Here is a 9,725-nt window from a genome sequence, read left to right on the forward strand (position 1 = left end):
TGCCGTCTTTCACCAGGATGTGGAAGCTTGGCGGAGGCACGGGGTTTAAGGGGAAGGAGAGGGGACAGTCCCGCAAAGCTCCCTGTTCAGTGCACAGGGCAGTGTGCAGGGATCCTGTCACCTTCCTTTCCAGTGGGGAAAGCGCTGGCCTAGTCCGCGAGTCCTCCTGAGCGCCTGAGTAAAAGGCCAAGCGATGCCTACACCGAGAGATGGTAGTGTGCATAGAGTGCCAATCTAGGCTACGCACGCTACTGCACGGTGGTGGCTGTGTCTGCTTAGTTCGGCCTGGCAGGGTGAACCCAGGACGCGAACATGGAGCCCGGGAAAGCAAGGCCCAAGAGGCACCAGCTCTCCCGCAGCTCTTCTTCCCTGACGCGACTGAAGCCTTGCTGAGGAAGCAGCGGCGAAGTGCTGTTCGCGCCAAGCCAAAGCCTCTGCGAAAGCACAGCATTTGCTGAGAAGTGTTTTGCGGGCTGCTGCTGCTTGCCTGAGCCCAGTCTCGCCGTGGGAGAAACGCGCATACAGCGAAAGCCTCTTTGACTCGGCATCTCCCCTGGGAAAGCACAGCTTTCCTTGGGAAATCAGAGTTGGGTTTGGGGATGCTGCTGCTGCTTGCCTGAGCTAGTCTCCGCAGCACGGTGGAAGATACCCGCATGGAGCGAAATACTCTTTGCCCTAGCATCCCTTCTGCCTGAGAGAGAAGAGTGGTAGCACTCGTCTGTCACAGCGCTCCTCAGGAGCAAGTGTGGGGAACGAACAGCACGCCACCCCCAGGGAATAGAAGGAGCCCTTGGTCTTGGGGTCGGGAAACGCTCGGGAAGCCGAATGGCCTGCTGTGCACGAACAGCAGGCCAGTGGCAAGACAAGTGTCACCTGCTCTCTGTGCGGAGAGATGGAAGCCTGTCTGCTAAGGAGACATGAGGGGACGACTAGGGCAGAGGCGCGTGCTCCACTCTGAGGAAGGAGTCTGGGCAGAAGGCAGGCCTGTCCTGTGCCTCTGGTCCCAAGGAGACAGCATCTCCTTGGCCACCTGTCCCAAGGGCCGACGGGCTTGCCCCCAGGTGCCATACCCGGAACTCGCAGAAAAAACCCCATGGAGAAACGGGCAGTCAGATGCTGTCTTCCACCAAGATGTGGCAGCTATGTGGGTGGCAGGGGGTGTGCCGGGGAAGGAGTGGAGACATTCTCCCACATTTCCCGATCGCAGTGCATGGGCCCTGTGCACAGATCCTGTCGCCTCCTCCCTCCTGTATTGAAGTCACTGGCTTAGACGCCGAGTCTGCCTGAGCGCCTGAGCAAAAGACAAAGCCTTACCTAGGCCAGGAGAAGGTAATAGGCATAGAGTGCCATGCTAGGCCGTGCACGCTGCTGCAGGGTTGTGACTGTGTCTGCTTAGTTCGGCTTAGCAAGGTGAACCCCGGGCGCGAACTTGAAGCCCGGGAAAGCAAGGCCCAAGAGGCACCAGCTCTCTCGCGGCTCTTCTTCCCTGCCGAGACAGAGCCAATGACCAAAGCCTTGCTGAGGAAGCAGCAACGAAGTGCTGTTTGCGCCAAGCTGAAAACCTCTGCGAGAGCATAGGAGTCGCTGGGAAAACAGAGTCGGTTTTGTGGGCTGCTATTGTTGCTTGCCTTAGCCTAGTATTCCCAGCACGATGGGAGAAACCCGCATAGAGCGATAGCCTCTTTGCCAGGGCATCCCCTCTGGGAAAGCACAGCATTCTTTGGGATCAGAGTCAGGTCTGTGGGATGCTGCCTGCTGCTTGCGGGAGCTAGTATCCACAGCACGGTGTGATAAACCCACATGGAGCGAAATCCTCTTGGCCTGGGCATCCCCTCTGCCTGAGAGAGAAGCGCGGTGGCGCCTGTGGAAAGAGCCTTAAGGGACACGTCTGTCACTGCAGAGCGACGGAAGCCTGGCTGCTAAGGAGACACGACGGGAAAATTAGGGCAGGGGAAAGGGCTCCACTCTGAGGTGGAGTCAATGCAGAAAGCCTTTGGGCTCAAGGAGAGAGCAGCTCCTTGGCCACCTGTCCGTGATGGAGACATGGGCTAGCCACCACGCGCCTACCCTGAACTCGAGAAACAACTCCCAGAAAGAACTGGCCATCAGATGCCGTATTCCACCAGGATGTGGAAGCTTGGAGGAGGCACGGGGTTTAATGGGAAGGAGAGGGGGAGTCCCGCAAAACTCCCTATTCAGTGCACAGGGCAGTGTGCAGGGATCCTGTCACCGTCCTTTCAGGAGGGGAAAGCACTGGCCTAGTCCGCGAGTCCTGCTGAGCGCCTGAGTAAAAGGCCAAGCGATGCCTACACCGAGAGATGGTAGTGCATAGAGTGCCGTCCTAGGCTACGCACGCTACTGCACGGTGGTGGCTGTGTCTCCTTAGATCGGGCTGGCAGTGTGAACCCAGGACGCGAACATGGAGCCCGGGTAAGCAAGGACCAAGAGGCACCAGCTCTCCTGCAGCTCTTCTTCCCTGACGCGACTGGAGCCTTTCTGAGGAAGCAGCGGCGAAGTGCTCTTCGCTCCAAGCCAAAGCCTCTGAGAAATCAAAGCATTCGCTGAGAAGTGTTTTGCGGCTGCTGCTGCTTGCTTGAGCCCAGTCCCTCGGTGGGAGAATCCCGCATACAGCGAAAGCCTCTTTGCCTGGGCATCTCCCCTGGGAAAGCACAGCATTCGTTGGGAAATCAGAGTTGGGTTTGGGGATGCTGCTGCTGCTTGCCTGAGCTACTCTCCACAGCAGTTTGGAAGATACCCGCATGGAGCGAAATACTCTTTGCCCTAGCATCCCCTCTGCTTGAGAGAGAAGCGTGGTTGCACACTTGTGTCACCGCCCTCCCCAGGAGCAAGTGTGGGGAAGGCGCAGCACGCCGCCCCCGGGGAAGAGAAGGAGCCGCTGGCTTTAGGGTCGGGAAAATTGAACAGCCACATGCACAAAAATGACATTGGATCATTTCCTTACACCATACATGAAAATAGACTGGAAATGGGTGAAGAAGTATAATGTGAGAAAGAATCCATCAAAATCCTTTAGGAGAGAGCAGATAGCAACCTCTTTGTCCTCAGCAGCAGCAACTTCTTCCTAGGAACATCGCCAAAGGCAAGGGAAGCAAGGAAAAGAATGAACTATAGCGATTTCCTCAGATCAAAAAGCTTTTGCCCAGCAAAGGAAACAGTTAACAAAGCCAAAAGATGACTGTCAGAAGTTATCTGGGAGAAGATATTTGCAAATGACATACCAGATAAAGGGCCAGTATCCAAAATTTATAAAGAGCTTATCAAACTCAACACCCTAAGAACAAATAATCCAATGAAGAAATGGGCAGAGGACATGAACAGACATTTCTGCAAAGAATACATCCAAATGGCCAACAGACACATGAAAAAATGCTCCACATTACTTGGCATCAGGGAAATACAAATCAAAACCAGAATGAGATACCACCTCACACCTTTCAGAATGGCTAAAATGAACAAGTCAGTCAATGACAGATGCTGGCGAGGATGTGGAGAAAGGGCAACCCTCCTACACTGTACGCGGGAATGCAAGCTGGTGCAACCACTCTGGAAAACAGCGTGGAGGTGCCTCAAAAAGCTGAAAATAGAACTACTCTAGGACCTAGTGATTGTAGTACTGAGTATATACCCTACATATACAAACGTGGCATTCTGAAGGGGCACATGCACCCAAATGTTTATAGCAGCAATGTCCACAATAGTTAAACTATGGAAAGAACCTAAATGTCCTTCAACAGATGAATCAATAAATAAGATGTAGTATATATGTACAATGAAATACTATGCAGCCATCAAAAGAAATGAAATCCTGCTATTTGTGATGTTGTGGATGGAACTAGAGGATATTATGCATGGCGAAATAAATCAATCTGAGAAAGACAACTATCCTATGATCTCCCTGATATGATGAAGTAGAGATGCAACATAGGCGGTTTGGGGCGTACGAAAAGAAAAATAAAAGAAGATGGGATTGGGAGGGAGACAAACCATAAAAGACTGAATCTCACAAGACAGACTGAGGGTAGCTGGGGGGAGGTGTGTTGGGAGAGGATGGTGGGGGTATGGACATTGGGGAGGGCAAGTGCTATGGTGAGTGATGGTGAGTGCTATGAAATGTGTGAACCTGGTGATTCACAGACCTGTACCCCTAGGGATAAAAACACATTATATGTTTATAAAAAAAATTAAAAAATAATTTAAAAAATCTATTAAAGAGAAAACACATATTGCAAGCCCAGAGCTAATCTCATATTCAATCAAAAAAGTTTGAAAGTTTTCCCCTTAACGATCAGAAAAAAGACAAGTGTATCCACTTTCACTACTCTCATTTGACATACTACTGGATGTCCTAGCCAGAGAAACAAGGAACATAAGGAAATAAAAGACTCCAAAAAAAAAAGGAAGAAGTAAAATTTTATTTTTTTGGATAACATGAACTTACATGTTAAAAAATCCTAAAAACTTCACAAAAAATTTTGAATAAACAAATTTAGTAAAGCTGCCAAATACAAGATCAATATATAACAGACAAGAATTTTGTTTTGTTTCATTTCTTTTTAATATGGAATGCTTCCCAGTTTTTCATGTCATCCTTGTTTAGTGATCACGCTAATCTTCTCTGCATCATTCCAATTTTAGTATATGTGCTGCCAAAGTAAGCACAAGACAGGAGCATTTTAACACTCTAATGATGAACTATCTGAAAAAATAAAGAAAACAATCTAATTCACAATAGCATCAAAAATAATAAAATACTTAGGAATAGATTTAACTAAGAAGATGAAAGATCTGTACTCCATAAACTATGACATTGATAAAGAAATTGAAGGAGACACAAACGGAAAGATAGCTCATATTTATGAATGGCAAGAATTAACATTGTTAAAATGTCCATACTACCGAAAACCATCTGTAAATCCAATTCCTATCAAAAATCCAATGTTAGGGGCGCCTGTGTGGCTCAGTGGGTTAAGCCGCTGCCTTCGGCTCAGGTCATGATCCCAGGGTCCTGGGATCGAGCCCTGCATCAGGCTCTCTGCTCAGCAGGAAGCCTGCTTCCTCTTCTCTCTCTGCCTGCCTCTCTGCCTGCTTGTCATCTCTCTCTGTCAAATAAATAAATTAAAAATCTTAAAAAAAATCCAATATTATTTTTTTACAGAAGTAAGTAAAGAATCCTAAAATTTATATGAGACCATAAAAGACGACAAATAATAAAAGCAGTTCTGAGAAAGAATGAAGAAGAGAAATTACACTTCTTGATTTGAAACTATACTACAAAGCCCTCATGCTCAAAACAATAAAGTATACTGGCATAAAAACAGACCCATAAACAAGTAGAACAGAATTGAGAGTCCAGAAATAAATCCTTTCATACAGTCACCTAATATTTGACAGGGGCCAACATATGTAATGGGTAAAGATAGTCTGTTCAATAAATGATATTTAAAACTGAATAGTCACATAAACAGTATGAAACTGGAACCTTATATCACTCATAAGTCTTAACTTGAAATAAATTAAAGACTTAAAGGTTATGCATGAAACTACATTACATTTCCTAAAGGAAAACATAGGACAAATTCTCCTTGACATTGGTCTTGCCAATAGTTTTCTGGATACCAGACCAAAAACACAAGCAAAAAAAGCAAAAATAAATAAATGGTACTACATCAAACTAAAGTTTCTGCATTGCCAAAAAAAAGAGAGAGAGAATGAAAACACAATCCACAGAATGTAAGAAAATACTTACAAATCTTATATCTGAAAAGAGGTTAATAACCAACAGATACAAATAGAAAAAATATATATAATTTAAAAAATAGCAAAAGGATCTCAATAGACTTTTTTTTTTCAAAAAAGTTATATAAATGACCAACAGGAGCATTAAAAAGTGCTCAACGTAAAAAACTCAGGGCAAAGTCATTATGTTGTTGTTGTTGTTGTTTACCTCTGAAAAACACAGCAAGATATTACTACCTCTTATAATACATACTACCCAAAAATTGAAACTAACAAATTTTGGTAAATATTGGGGAAAATGGGGAACTTATGCACTGTGATAGGGATATAAATTTGTATGGAAAACAGTATGGAGATTATTCATATTATTAAAAGTAAAATTACCATATGATTCAGTAATCCCACTTCTAGGTATATATCTAAAGGCAACGAAATCACTGTTCAAAGACATATCTGCACTCTTATGTTTATTATAAAATTATTAACTCTAAGCAAGAGATGGAAATAACTTCAGTATCCATTAATGGATGAAAGAATAAAATAAGTATGGTAAAAATATACTATGGAATACTACTTAACCATGAAAAATTAAGAAATACTGCCATTTACAACAGCATGGATGGATCTTGAAGGCGTTATACTAAGTGAAATATTTCAAAGATTGTATATATTTTTTAAATTTATGTATTATGATATCCCTTACATACAGAATCTGAGGAAAAGGCAAACTAATGGAAACGTAGAGTTGAGTTGACAAGAGGTGAACCTGGGTGGAATAAGGTGGTCAAAGGGTACAAACTTGCAACTATAATATGAAAAAGTTCTGGGGATCTAATGTACAGCATGATGATCATAGTTAATAATATATACATACATTTTTATTGTGCTTCCCTTTATTAAACTTTGCATATATCACATTCTTACAAGTTGAAAGTTTATAGCAATCTTGTATAAAAGAGGTCTGCTGCCACCATTTTTCTAACAACATTTGTTCATTTTGTGTCTCTCTGTCACATGTTGGTAATTCTTGCAATATTTCAAGTTTTTTCATTATTATTGTATTTGTTATGGTGATCTGTGATCAGTAATTATGACCCACTGAAAACTCAGAACTAGTTTACTTAAGGTATATACATGGTTTTTCTTAAAAAGCATAATGCTTTTGAACAGTACAGTATAGTGATTATTTTTTATATGCACTGGGAAACATAATTTTTTATTTGCACTGGGAAACCAAAAAAAAATAATAATTTGACTTAGTTTTTTGAGATAATCACTTTATTGAGGCAGTCTGGAACAAAACCCACAAGACCTCTGAAGTTTATCTCTACTATACTATATACATAAAAGTTGCTAAGAGAATAGATCTTAAAATTCCTTACGATACATGCATAAAAAACAGTGGCAACTATACAAGATAGTAGATGTATTAACATTTTTATATAGATTATATTGCAATAAAGATGTATACCAATTTATCAAATTGTACAAAATTTACACAATGTTAAAAGTTTGCAATGTTATAAGAAATCATTTCTTACATTTACAAATTATAATATGTCGTTTTTTTTCAATAAAGCTGGAAAAAACTTTTTGTAGAATTAATCTATTTTTCAAAAAAGGAAGTAAGGAAGTAGAAACTGCAACGAACTCTGAAATAATAGAATATAAAATCCATTTTCGTTATAGACACTGTGACAAAAACTATTACTTAGTTTACAATGAAGGAGTACTTATGAAGCATGAAGGATGGCCTATAAATAAGGCTGAAGGAGCTCAGTTTTAAGGTTTAAATTTAAAATCTTCTTTTGAAATACTAAACTGACCACCCATTTTTCCAAACATAAATGTCTTAACTGCATGAATTTATTTCATACAACTCTATAATCTAGTTTCATAAGAAAGCAGCATGCAAATTTTGAATTAGACAGACTTGCTTATTCAGTAAAGGATACTTCACTAAAAATAAATAGAAGAAAAATCAGCATATTTATTATGATAATTATTATTCATAATGAGATTCATATTGAATTAGGGAATATATATCCTCAGAGGGGGTAAAGTAAAATGAAATTTATTTTGGTAAATGTATCTGTGAATAGTCAATACAATGCCTCAATATAAATGAATATTACCATTTTGAACAATTTAATTACTATTATTAGAATTATTATAAGTATAAAAATAGCTATCATTTTAGCATGGAATATGAGACTCTCATGCTCCATGCTTCATCACATCCACACAACAACTCTGCATAATAAGTATTATCATCACCATTTCATGGGTGAAAAAACTGAGGCTAACACATTTAGATAACTGGTTTATGATTACATGGCTAGTAAAGATGCATCACACTAATTTAGGCTTTATGATTTCAGAATTGTATTCTTTCCACTGCACATTCTATTACTCTGTAAATACTTGGCTTGTTTTCATTTAGTTCTTTAATTTTATTCATGTGGTGATGGCTTAAAGCTTCATTTAAAGGAAGCTTAAAAAATTCATTTAACCAAAAGCTCCCAAGAATTAAAAATGTCATGGATCTAATGTAGACATGGATATCATTAGTTAATGGGTAACTATATATTTTCCACTCTAGTGAGATAACAATCAGAGTATTTTTCTATGTTTTAGACTCTCAGTGTTAAAAAGGACTTTGTTAAAATAGAAATATTTAGACAAAGGTGATCAAAAGTCTGGATCAGGTCACCTTAAGATAAATATGAGGAAACTGAGGAAACAAATGGAGATTTGAACACTGAGCTATGATATAATGAATGGTTTAAAGTATTTAGTAGAGCATAGAAAAGCCCTTTAAAGCCTGGTCTTAGCCTAGCATTGCAGCTTCTGGGATATTTGTCTATCTATCATCTACCTACCTATCTATCTATCTATCTATCTAGATATAAATTTGAAAACTTTTTTAACTTAAAGATTTTGAGAAATAGAACATAATCAGCACCATAGAAGATCTGTTTATGATAACAACCTAGCCCCTCCTCCCAGTTTGTTAATATTTTCTCTTATTTAATGTAACATTGTGCAAATAGACCACTACTGATCTGCCGTTATGAATGAAATAGCTATAATCATCTGTGTGCATATCCTGGTGAAAATATTCATTTAGTTCCATGTTGTATTTCTAGGAATGGACCAAATCTTTATTTAAGTTTTTTAAGTTTTCTAAATATTGTCCAACTTACCTCAAATGTTTTTATTATGGGCACTTTCATTCTTTCACATTCTTGCAAGACAATTTTACTGTTGCCCAATATGGTAAGTGTGTAATAGTATGTCATTTTAGGTTTTAATTTATTTTTAATTTAATTCAATTTAATTCCAGATTCATAATAAAGATAAACAGTTTTTATATATGAGTGGCCATTTGGATTACCCTTTCTGTAAAGTACATGCTCAAATCTTTTGATTTGTGTCATACTGACTTCTTTAATAGATTTTCTGAATGAACTTTTAGCTGTGTAGGTCTTCTCTATTTTATTTTGAACTTGTTTTCATTTCAAAATCTTTATATTTATTTTCATAATCTGCTTTTATTTTGCTTTGTCTATTATCTATGTATCTATCTATTTATTTGCAAGCAAGAGAGAGCGAGCAAGTGAGAGCACAGGGAGGGATAGAAAAAGAAGGGGAAAGAATCTTAAGCAGGCCCAACGCTCAGCACAGAGCCCAACTCTGGGCTCTATTTCACAACCCTGACATCATGACCTGAGCCAAAATGAAAGAAATAAAATACAATTAAGGTGTTAAAAAAAAAAGGAAAAAGAATTGGAGGTTTAATTAAGTGAGCCACCCAGGCACCCCTGTGGTATCTTAAATTAGCTGTCATATCTTTAAAGTTCTAGAGCATCCATTTGGTTCATTTATAAAACCTTTCTCAATATTTTTAGTTTCAGTTTTTGTTCAATTTGCTTCCCCTCTCATTTCTTTGAGCAGAGTAATCAAGC

General features: G+C 40.1%; 1 non-coding gene across 1 annotated transcript; it reads right to left on the bottom strand.

Annotated features, from left to right (window-relative positions):
* Window positions 1–4,573: 4,573 nt before the first annotated feature.
* LOC131820270 (U6 spliceosomal RNA) lies at window positions 4,574–4,680 on the bottom strand. The gene has a single exon (XR_009349564.1). It is a non-coding gene; the product is annotated as a U6 spliceosomal RNA (small nuclear RNA).
* Window positions 4,681–9,725: the final 5,045 nt, after the last annotated feature.

This window comes from Mustela lutreola, chromosome 17 (assembly GCF_030435805.1).
Source record: "Mustela lutreola isolate mMusLut2 chromosome 17, mMusLut2.pri, whole genome shotgun sequence".
NCBI lineage: Eukaryota > Metazoa > Chordata > Mammalia > Carnivora > Mustelidae > Mustela > Mustela lutreola.